Source organism: Oncorhynchus masou, chromosome 24 (assembly GCF_036934945.1).
Source record: "Oncorhynchus masou masou isolate Uvic2021 chromosome 24, UVic_Omas_1.1, whole genome shotgun sequence".
Lineage (NCBI taxonomy): Eukaryota > Metazoa > Chordata > Actinopteri > Salmoniformes > Salmonidae > Oncorhynchus > Oncorhynchus masou.
Genome location: NC_088235.1, coordinates 37,190,580 through 37,203,266, shown reverse-complemented (window position 1 = coordinate 37,203,266; position 12,687 = coordinate 37,190,580).

Below are 12,687 nucleotides of genomic sequence, written 5' to 3'. Positions count from 1 at the left end.
ACCCTTTCCCTCCTATAGTGATGGGAAGGTGTTACTCTTTGTTGTCTAACTTTTGAGTAACATTTAAAGTGCAGAAAAAAAGGCTACTGAATCCAGAGATTCATTTATGGAATGATTTATTGTGGACCATTAGAATCAGTATTTCTCCCAAGGTAAAAACAGCATAGCTGCAAGCTGTAAAGGTATTGTACTCCTGATGATTAAATGCCTCAGGCTGGTTAAATACAGGTACATCGGCTACTATAGGTTTGGGGAACTGTGAACTCATCTGATGTCATCCTGAGATACAGTCACTACAACAACACATCTTTCTGAACAGGAGTCTCTCAGAGTTAACATATCACAGAGACAGAATATAAGGCATTCCCATATAATATCAATGGTCAACCCAGCAAATTATCTAAATAATCTTGCAGAGAGTAATCATTCTTGTTATGGTGACCAGATGGCCAATTAGCTATGAAATGCAGAGCATGTCTTAATGAGCTAAAACCTGGGCATTTTCTTCGGATATTCAAAAACTCTAGTACTTCAGATGTAACATCTCAACAGTGTTCGTTTTATAATGTCACCCTCTCTTGAACATGCTGATTGTAATTTCCCTAAAGAATATCTTAATTGTCTCGACTCTTCTCCTGTTATTGTGTGTGTGTGTGTTGTGTGCTGCGTGTGTTGCATGTGCCATCCAAGGGGCGAGGGTTCCAGTCTAGAAGCATGGTTTCAACTGCCCCAACAGTCTTGCTTTGCTGCTGCAGTTTAACTGACGCCCGGCACAGAAAGACAATTTCCATAGACTGCCACATAGAGAAGTTAGATCTGAAAATTCCTAATAAGACACTTTAGTCAGAACCTTTGTGAACCAACTATCCATTGTATTATTCAAATAATTGTCAGAGGCAAAAAAAAATATCACTCGCAGCCAAAGATATTAACATTTTGTATTCATCCATTCGCGCTGTGCACCGAGTGCTAGTGCGCATGTGAAGTTGGCCGTGTAAACTGGATGTATTTCGGCTATAGATGGTTCGTCCATGAATCGGCAAACAAAAACGTGCGTAAATTACGTTGAAAACAACGGTCGGACATCTTGGACACAGACTCCAGTTCTTTTATACCTCAGTGGTGCAGTCTCTAACCTGAAAGAGTTTAGATTCAAGATTTCATTCTAAACTTGACAGTATGGTTACAGCCCTGATGTGGTTTTCCAGAAATCTTGGTTGTTCCGTGAATCTTCCAATCGGGATGTTGGGAAAACCAGGGAATTTATTGAAAGTTCCCGGAATTTGCAACCCTAATCCTCAGCAATCCCAGACACTAAACTCAGACCCAAAGTTCAATTTGTTATTCGTGTGACCTGAACTATTGGGAATTTTTGATTTCCCAATAGGTGCATGTGTGGGGTTTTAATCTTTCAATTGTATCACTTTTGTAAGGGATTTCCTCCTCTTCTTCCGAAGAGGAGAGGTGAAAAGGATCGGAGGACCAATATGCGGCGTGGTAAGTGTCCATGGTTCTTTTAATAAGCAATAGTACACATGAACAACTGAATACAAAAACAATAAACGTGGAATGAATGAAACCCAAAAACAGTACCGTGTGGTGAAAAACACAGACACGGAAACAAACACCCACAAACACACAGTGAAACCCAGGCTACCTAAGTATGATTCTCAATCAGAGACAACTAATGACACCTGCCTCTGATTGAGAACCATACTAGGCCGAAACATAGAAATACCCAAATCATAGAAAAACAAACAGACTGCCCACCCCAACTCACGCCCTGACCATACTAAATAATGACAAAACAAAGGAAATAAAGGTCAGAACGTGACAACTTTTAAAAACATTCATTGAGACAGAGGTTGTCACAGGAAGGCCAAGAAGATCAACAAGGACCTCAGCCACCCGAGCAACAGCCTATACACCCCACTACAATCTAGAAGGCAGAGACAGTACAGGTGCATGAAAGCTGGGACCGAAAGACTGAGAAACAACTTCTATTTTCAGGCCATCAGACTGTTAAACATCCATCACTAGCTGGCCTCCTCCTGGTACCCTGCCCAGAACAAAAGACAATGTTACTAGCCAGCTACACCCTGTAGCTTAGAGACTGCTGCGCTATGTACATAGTCATTGAAGACAGGTCACTTTAATATTGTTGACATACTGTTTTACCCACTTTATATGTACAGAACATTAGGAACACCTGCTCTTTCCATGAAATAGACTGACCAGCTGAATCAAGGTGAAAGCTATGATCCATTATTCATGTCACTTGTTAAATCAACTTCAATCAGTGTAGATGAAGGGAGGAGACGGGTTAACGAAGGATTTTTAAGCCTTGAGACAAGTGAGACATCGATTGTGTATGTGTGTGATTCAGAGGGTGAGTGGGCAAGACAAAAGATTTAAGTGCCTTTGCACGGGGTATGGTAGTAGGTACCAGGCGCACCGTTCTGAGTGTGTCAAAAACTGTAATGCTGCTGGGTTTTTCATGCTCAACAGTTTCCCGTGTGCATAAAGAATGGTCCACCACCAAAAGGACATCCAGCCAATTTGACACAACTATGGGAAGCATTGGAGTCAACATGGGTCATCATCCCTGTGGAACACTTTTGATACCTTGTAGAGTACACGCCTCAACAAATTTAGGTTGTTGTGAGGGCAAATGGGGGTACAACTCAATATTAGGAAGGTGTTCCTAGTGTTTTGTACACTCAGTGTGTACAGTATACTGTATTCAAGTCAAGGCTCATCCTACATAACAACTACTGTACACATATTTTCTATTCATATACTGTCCGGACAGTGTATACACACCATGTCTATTCAGTGCCAGTCAAAAGTTTGGACACACCTACTCATTCCAGGGTTTTTCTTTATTTTTACTATTTTCTACATTGTTGAATAATAGTGAAGACATCAAAACGATTAAATAATACATATGGAATCATGTAGTAACCAAAAAAGTGTTCAACAAATCAAAATATATTTTATATGAGGTTCTTCAAAGTAGCGACCCTTTGCCTTGATGACAGCTTTGCACACTCTGGCCATTCTCTCAACCAGCTTCATGAGTTATTCACCTGGAATACATTTCAATTAACAGGTGTGCCGTGTTGAAAGTTAATTGTAAGTTAATTGAAATTGTAGCCCAAATAAATGCTTCACCGAGTTCAAGTAACATACATATCTGAACATCAACTGTTCAGAGGAATCAGACCTTCATAGTCGAATTCCTGCATAGAAACCACTACGAATGGACATCAATAAGAAGAGACTTGCTTGGGCTAAGAAACACGAGAAATTGACATTAGACCGATGGAAATCTGTCCTTTGGTCTGATGAGTCCCAATTTGAGATTTTTGTTTCCAACTGACCGTGTCTTCATGTGACGCAGAGTAGGTGATTGGATGATCTGCCCCACCATGAAGCATGGAGGAGGAGGTGTGATGGTGTGGGGGGTGCTTTGCTGGTGACACTTTTGTGATTTATTTAGAATTCAAGGCAGCGATATACCATCCATTCTGGTTTGTGCTTAGTGGTACTATCACTTTTCGATTTTTAATTTGATTATACCTTCCGGTAACATGTCTCACCCAATGTGATACGGAATCGTTATTATTTTAAATTTTTAGAACACATTCAAGAACCTCCAGAAGCTAACCAGCTAACTAGTCATTGTTAGCCACTGCTAGCGGTTTTACCTTCTGCACAGCCAGCCAGTTTTTTTTAGCCTGGATAACTGTCTCTCCACAACAACGCTGGATTCCTGCCATAATCCCTGGACCACAACTTCTGATCTTCAAATCAAATCAAATCAAATTTTATTTGTCACATACACATGGTTAGCAGATGTTAATGCGAGTGTAGCGAAATGCTTGTGCTTCTAGTTCCGACAATGCAGTAATAACCAACAAGTAATCTAACTAACAATTCCAAAACTTCTGTCTTATACACAAGTGTAAGGGGATAAAGAATATGTACATAAAGATATATGAATGAGTGATGGTACAGAGCAGCATAGGCAAGATACAGTAGATGGTATCGAGTACAGTATATACATATGAGATGAGTATGTAAACAAAGTGGCATAGTTAAAGTGGCTCGTGATACATGTATCACATAAAGATGCAGTGGATGATATAGAGTACAGTATATACGTATACATATGAGATGAATAATGTAGGTTATGTAAACATTATATTAGGTAGCATTGTTTAAAGTGGCTAGTGATATATTTTTCATCATTTCCCATCAATTCCCATTATTAAAGTGGCTGGAGTTGAGTCAGTGTGTTGGCAGCAACCACTCAATGTTAGTGGTTGCTGTTTAACAGTCTGATGGCCTTGAGATAGAAGCTGTTTTTCAGTCTCTCTGTCCCAGCTTTAATGCACCTGTACTGACCTCGCCTTCTGGATGATAGCGGGGTGAACAGGCAAAGGCTCGGTGGTTGTTGTCCTTGATGATCTTTATGGCCTTCCTGTAACATCGGGTGGTGTAGGTGTCCTGGAGGGCAGGTAGTTTGCCCCCGGTGATGCGTTGTGCAGACCTCACTACCCTCTGGAGAGCCTTACGGTTGTGGGCGGAGCAGTTGCCGTACCAGGCGGTGAAACAACCCGCCAGGATGCTCTCGATTGTGCATCTGTAGAAGTTTGTGAGTGCTTTTGGTGACAAGCCGAATTTCTTCAGCCTCCTGAGATTGAAGAGGCGCTGCTGCGCCTTCTTCACGATGCTGTCTGTGTGGGTGGACCAATTCAGTCTGTCTGTGATGTGTATGCCGAGGAACTTAAAACTTACTACCCTCTCCACTACTGTTCCATCAATGTGGATAGGGGGGTGTTCCCTCTGCTGTTTCCTGAAGTCCACAATCATCTCCTTAGTTTTGTTGATGTTGAGTGTGAGGTTATTTTCCTGACACCACACTCCGAGGGCCCTCACCTCCTCCCTGTAGGCCGTCTCGTCATTGTTGGTAATCAAGCCTACCACTGTTGTGTCATCCGCAAACTTGATGATTGAGTTGGAGGCGTGCGTGGCCACGCAGTCGTGGGTGAACAGGGAGTACAGGAGAGGGCTCAGAACGCACCCTTGTGGGGCCCCAGTGTTGAGGATCAGCGGGGTGGAGATGTTTTTGCCTACCCTCACCACCTGGGGGCGGCCCGTCAGGAAGTCCAGTACCCAGTTGCACAGGGCGTGGTCGAGACCCAGGGTCTCGAGCTTGATGACGAGCTTGGAGGGTACTACAGTGTTAAATGCCGAGCTGTAGTCGATGAACAGCATTCTCACATAGGTATTCCTCTTGTCCAGATGGGTTAGGGCAGTGTGCAGTGTGGTTGAGATTGCATCGTCTGTGGACCTATTTGGGCGGTAAGCAAATTGGAGTGGGTCTAGGGTGTCAGGTAGGGTGGAGGTGATATGGTCCTTGACTAGTCTCTCAAAGCACTTCATGATGATGGAAGTTAGTGCTACGGAAGTGAGTGCTTCACAGCTAGCTTGCACGCAGTACCGAAGCTATCCCTGAGGCCCACTTCCCGGCCTACTCAGCTGTTCACCCGAACCACACTCATACACGGCTAGAGCCCAATACTCCACCGGATCCTTGCTGTAAACTTGGCTACATAGCTGATGCCTGCTGGACACTGTGATCACTTGGCTACATAGCTGATGCCTACTGGACTGTCCATTCATCACGGTACTCCATTCTGTGTGTTTATGTTTTTATCTGTCGGCCCCAGCCGCACTCAGGCTCTGTGTGTAGTTAATCCGACCCTCTCTGCCTAGTCAACACCGTTTTACCTGCTGTTGTTGTGCTAGCTGATTAGCTGTTGTTGTCTCACCTGCTGTTTTAGCTAGCTCTCCCAATCAACACCTGTGATTACTGTATGCCTCGCTGTATGTCTCTCTCAAATGTCAATATGCCTTGTATACTGATGTTCAGGTTAGTTATCATTGTTTTAGTGTACAATGGAGCCCCTAGTTCCACTCTTCATACCTCTGATACCTCCTTTGTCCCACCTCCCACACATGCAGTGACCTCACCCATTTACAACCAGCATGTCCAGAGATACAACCTCTCTTATCATCACCCAGTGCCTGGGCTTACCTCCGCTGTACCCGCACCCCACCATACCCCTGTCTGCACATTATGCCCTGAATATATTCTACCACGCCCAGAAATCTGCTCCTTTTATTCTTTGTCCCCAACGCTCTAGGCAACCAGTTTTGATAACCTTTAGCCGCACCCTCATACTACTCCTCCTCTGTTCCACGGGTGATGTGGAGGTAAACCCAGGCCCTGCATGTCCCCAGGCACCCTCATTCGTTGACTTCTGTGATCGAAAAAGCCTTGGTTTCATGCATGTCAACATCAGAAGCCTCCTCCCTAAGTTTGTTTTACTCGCTGCTTTAGCACACTCTGCTAACCCTGATGTCCTTGCCGTGCCTGAATCCTGGCTTAGGAAGGCCACCCAAAACTCTGAGATTTCCATACCCAACTTGTCAGGATTTGGCCAGGGTTGTTCCGGGTTTTGGTCACTAGATGCCCCCATTGTGCTTTTTGACCTTATGTTTTTTCCCTTGTTCCCCATTATTATTTGCACCTGTGCCTCTTTTTCCCTGATTGTATTTAAACCCTTAGTTTCCCTCAGTTCTGTGCTCTGTGTTTGTATGTTAGCACCCAGCCCTAGTGTTCTGTGTATTCTTGTCGATTCCGGTGGATGCTCTTGTGGAATTCTGTTTTTGTTTTTGAGTATCTCTTAAGGCTTTTTTGTGCTATTCCTACCACCTTTTGGATTTACCATTTTTGTATTGAAGGACTTCTCCTTTTTACTTTATTAAATACACCGTCTTAAGTACTGCTGTGTCTGCCTCATCTTCTGGGTTCTGCTGACTATTCGTGGCTCAGTTGGTTAAGTGACTGTTTCTCACTCCGGAGACCCAGGTTCGTAACCGGGTCCTGACAGAAACACAGAGCACAGAACTGAGGGAAACTAAGGGTTTAAATACAATCAGGGAAAAACGAGGCACAGGTGCAAATAATAATGGGGAACAAGGGAAAAAACATAAGGTCAAAAAGCACAATGGGGGCATCTAGTGACCAAAACCCGGAACAACCCTGGCCAAATCCTGACACAACTATAACATTTTCCGCCAAGATAGAACTGCCAAAGGGGGAGGAGTTGCAGTCTACTGCAGAGATAGCCTGCAAAGTAATGTCATACTTTCCAGGTCCATACCCAAACAGTTCGAACTACTAATTTAAAAAATGAATCTCTCCAGAAATAAGTCTCTCACTGTTGTCGCCTGCTACCGACCCCGCTCAACTCCCAGTTGTGCCCTGGACACCATTTGTGAATTGATCGCCCCCCATCTAGCATCAGAGTTTGTTCTGTTAGGTGACCTAAACTGGGATATGCTTCACACCCCGGCAGTCCTACAATCTAAGCTAGATGCCCTCAATCTCACACAAATCATCAAGGAACCCACCAGGTACAACCCTAAGTCTGTCAACAAGGGCACCCTCATAGACGTCATCCTTACCAACTGGCCCTCCAAATACACCTCCACTGTCTTCAACCAGGATCTCAGCGATCACTGCCTCATTGCCTGTATCCGCTACAGATCCCGAGTGTCAAACGACCACCCCTCATCACTGTCAAACGCTCCCTAAAACACTTCTGCGAACAAGCCTTTCTTATCGACCTGGCCCGGGTATCCTGGAAGGATATTGACCTCATCCCGTCAGTTGAGGATGCCTGGTCATTCTTTAAAAGTAACTTCCTCACCATTTTAGATAAGCATGCTCCGTTCAAAAAATGCAGAACTAAGAACAGATATAGTTCTTGGTTCACTCCAGACCTGACTGCCCTCGACCAGCACAAAAACATCCTGTGGCAGACTGCAATAGCATCGAATAGTCCCCGCGATATGCAACTGTTCAGGGAAATCAGGAACCAATACACGCAGTCAGTCAGGAAAGCCAAGGCCAGCTTCTTCAGGCAGAAATTTGCATCCTGTAGCTCTAACTCCAAAAAGTTCTGGGACACTGTAAAGTCCATGGAGAACAAGAGCACCTCCTCCCAGCTGCCCACTGCACTGAGGCTAGGTAACACGGTCACCACCGAAAAATCCATGATTATCGAAAACTTCAACAAGCATTTCTCAACGGCTGGCCATGCCTTCCTCCTGGCTACTCCAACCTCGGCCAACAGCTCCCCCCCCCTCCCCCGCAGCTACTCGCCCAAACCTCTCCAGGTTCTCCTTTACCCAAATCCAGATAGCAGATGTTCTGAAAGGGCTGCAAAACCTGGACCCATACAAATCAGCTGTGCTTGACAATCTGGACCCTCTATTTCTGAAACTATCCGCCGCCATTGTCGCAACCCCTATTACCAGCCTGTTCAACCTCTCTTTCATATCGTCTGAGATCCCCAAGGATTGGAATGCTGCCGCAGTCATCCCCCTCTTCATAGGGTGAGACACCCTGGACCCAAACTGTTACAATACCTATATCCATCCTGCCCTGCCTATCTAAGGTCTTCGAAAGCTAAGTCAAAAAACAGGTCACTGACCATCTCGAATCCCACCGGACCTTCTCCGCTGTGCAATCTGGTTTCCGAGCCGGTCACGGGTGCACCTCAGCCACGCTCAAGGTACTAAACGATATCAGAACCGCCATCGATAAAAGATAGTACTGTGCAGCCGTCTTCATCGACCTGGCCAAGGCTTTCGACTCAGTCAATCACCATATTCTTATCGGCAGATTCAGTAGCCTCGGTTTTTCTAATGACTGCCTTGCCTGGTTCACCAAATATTTTGCAGACAGAGTTCAGTGTGTCAAATTGGATGGCATGTTGTCCGGTCTTCTGGCAGTCTCTATGGGGGTGCCACAGGGTTCAATTCTCGGGCCGGCTCTTTTCTCTGTATATATCAATGATGTTGCTCTTGCTGCGGGCGATTCCCTGATCCACCTCTACGCAGACGACACCATTCTGTATACTTCCGGCCCTTCCTTGGACACTGTGCTATCTTACCTCCAAACGAGCTTCAACGCCATACAACACTCCTTCCGTGGCCTCCAACTGCTCTTAAACACTAGTAAAACTAAATGCATGCTTTTCAACCGTTCGCTGCCTGCACCCGCACGCCCGACTAGCATCACCACCCTGGATGGTTCCGACCTAGAATATGTGGACATCTATAAGTACCTAGGTGTCTGGCTAGACTGTAAACTCTCCTTCCAGACTCATATCAAACATCTCCAATCTAAAATCAAATCGAGAGTCGGCTTTCTATTCCGCAACAAAGCCTCCTTCACTCACGCCGCCAAACTTACCCTAGTAAAACTGACTATCCTACCGATCCTCGACTTCGGCAATGTCATTTACAAAATAGCTTCCAATACTCTATTCACCAACCTGATGCAGTTTATCACAGTGTCATCCGTTTTGTCACTAAAGCACCTTATACCACCCACCACTGCGACCTGTATGCTCTAGTCGGCTGGCCCTCGCTACATATTCGTCGCCAGACCCACTGGCTCCAGGTCATCTACAAGTCTGGAACGAATTGCAAAAATCGCTGAAGTTGGCGACTTTTATCTTCCTCACCAACTTCAAACATCTGCTATCTGAGCAGCTAACCGATCTCTGCGGCTGTACATAGTCTATCGGTAAATAGCCCACCCAATTTACCTACCTCATCCCCATACTGTTTATATTTATTTACTTTTCTGCTCTTTTGCACACCAGTATCTCTACCTGTACATGACCATCTGATCATTTATCACTCCAGTGTTAATCTGCAAAATTGTAATTATTTGCCTACCTCCTCATGCCTTTTGCACACAATGTATATAGACTATCTTTTTTTCTTTTTTTCTACTGTATTATTGACTTGTTAATTGTTTACTCCATGTGTAACTCTGTGTTGTCTGTTCACACTGCTATGCTTTATCTTGGCCAGGTCGCAGTTGTACATGAGAACTTGTTCTCAACTAGCCTACCTGGTTGAATAAAGGTGAAAAAGAATGTACAAAAAAAAAATTTCATCAAGACAATGACCCCAAACACACCCCCGGGCTGTGTAAGGGCTATTTGACCAAGGAGAATAATGGAGTGCTGCATCACATGACCTGGCCTCCACAATCACCCGACCTCAAACCAATTGAGATCGTTTGGGGTGAGTTGGACCGAAGGAAAAGCAACCAACAAGTGTTCAGCATATGTGCGAACTCCTTCAAGACTGTTGGGAAAGCATTCCAGGTGACTACCTCATGAAGCTGGATGAGAGAATGCCAAGAGTGTGCAAATCTGTCATCAAGGCACTAAAGAAAATAAAGAAAAACACTTGAATCAGTTCAGTCCTGAGCCTGCACAACTCTGCCAGGACCTAGGATCAAGGGAGACACTCAGGTGTTTTAGTACCATATCTCTTGGCACAATGATGGAAATAATCATGGCCTCTAAACCTTCAAGCTGCATACTGGACCCTATTCCAACTAAACTACTTAAAGAGCTGCTTCCTGTGCTTGGCCCTCCTATGTTGAACATAATAAACAGCTCTCTATCCACCGGATGTGTACCAAACTCACTAAAAGTGGTAGTAATGAAACCTCTCTTAAAAAAGCAGAACCTTGACACAGAAAATATAAAAAACTATCGGCCTATATCGAATCTTCCATTCCTCTCAAAAAAAAATGAAAAATGTGTTGCGCAGCAACTCACTGCCTTCCTGAAGACAAGCAATGTATACGAAATGCTTCAGTCTGGATTTAGACCCCATAATAGCACTGAGACTGCACTTGTGAAGGTGGTAAAGGACCTTTTAATGGCATCAGACCGAGGCTCTGCATCTGTCCTTGTGCTCCTACACCTTAGTGCTGCTTTTGATACCATCGATCACCACATTCTTTTGGGACAGATTGGAAACCCAAATTGGGCTACACGGTACAAGTTCTGGCCTGGTTTAGATCTTATCCGTCAGAAAGATCCTTTTTTGTCCTCTGACAAATCAACTGTAAATGTCGGTGTTCCTCAAGGTTCCATTTTAGGACCACTATTGTTTTCACTATATATTTTACCTCTTGGGGATGTAATTCGAAAACATAATATTAACTTTCATTGATATGCAGATGACACACAGCTGTACATTTCCATGAAACATGGTGAAGCCCCAAAATTGCCCTCCCTAGAAGCCTGTGTTTCAGACATAGGGAAGTGGATGGCTGCAAATTTTTACTTTTAAACTCGGACAAAACAGAGATGCTTGTTCTAGGTCCCAAGAAACAAAGAGATCTTCTGTTGAATCTGACAATTAATCTTGATGATTGTACAGTCGTCTCAAATAAAACTGTGAAGGACCTCGGCATTACTCTGGACCCTGATCTCTCTTTTGACGAACATATCAAGACTGTTTCAAGGACAGCTTTTTTCCATCTACGTAACATTGCAAAAATCAGAAACTTCATGTCCAAAATTGAGGCAGAAAAATTAATCCAAGCTTTTGTTACTTATAGGTTAGACTACTGCAATGCTCTACTTTCTGGCTACCCGGATAAAGCACTAAATAGACTTCAGTTAGTGCTAAATATGGCTGCTAGAATCCTGACTGGAACCAAAAAAATTAGATCATATTACTCCAGTGCTAGCCTCCCTACACTGGCTTCCTGTTAAGGCAAGGGCTGATTTCAAGGTTTTACTGCTAACCTACAAAGCATTACATGGGCTTGCTCCTACCTATCTTTCTGATTTAGTCCTGCCGTACTTACCTACACGTACGCTACGGTCACAAGACACAGGCCTCCTAATTGTCCCTAGAATTTCTAAGTAAACAGCTGGAGGCAGGGCTTTCTCCTATAGAGCTCCATTTTTATGGAATGTTCTGCCTACCCATGTGAGAGACGCAGACTCGGTCTGAACCTTTAAGTCTTTACTGAAGACTCATCTCTTCAGTGGGTCATATGATTGAGTGTAGTCTGGCCCATGAGTGTGAAGGTGAACGGAAAAGCACTGGAGCAACGAACCACCCTTGCTGTCTCTGCCTGGCCGGTTCCCCTCTCTCCACTGGGATTATCTGCCTCTAACCCTATTACAGGGGCTGAGTCACTGGCTTACTGGTGCTCTTTCAAGCCGTCCCTAGGAGGGGTGCTTCACTTGAGTGGGTTGATTCACTGATGTGATCTTCCTGTCTGGGTTGGCACCCCCACCCCCTCCTTGGGTTGTGCTGTGGTGGAGATCTTTGTGGGCTATACTCGGCCTTGTCTCAGGATGGTTAGTTGGTGGTTGAAGATATCCCTCTAGTGGTGTGGGGGCTGTGCTTTGGCAAAGTGGGTGAGGTTATATCCTTCCTGTTTGGCCCTGTCCTGGGGTATCATCGGATGGGGCCACAGTGTTTCCTGACCCCTCCTATCTCAGCCTCCAGTATTTATGTGGCAGTAGTTTATGTGTCGGGGGCTAGGGTCAGTTTGTTATATCTGGATTACTTCTCCTGTCTTATCCGGTGTCCTGTGTGAATTTAAGTATGCTCTCTCTAATTCTCTCTTTCTCTCTTTCTTTCTCTCTCTCGGAGGACCTGAGCCATACGACCATGCCTCAGGACTACCTGGCATGATGACTCCTTGCTGTCCCCAGTCCACCTGGCCGTGCTGCTGCTCCAGTTTCAACTGTTCTGCCTGCGGCTATGAAA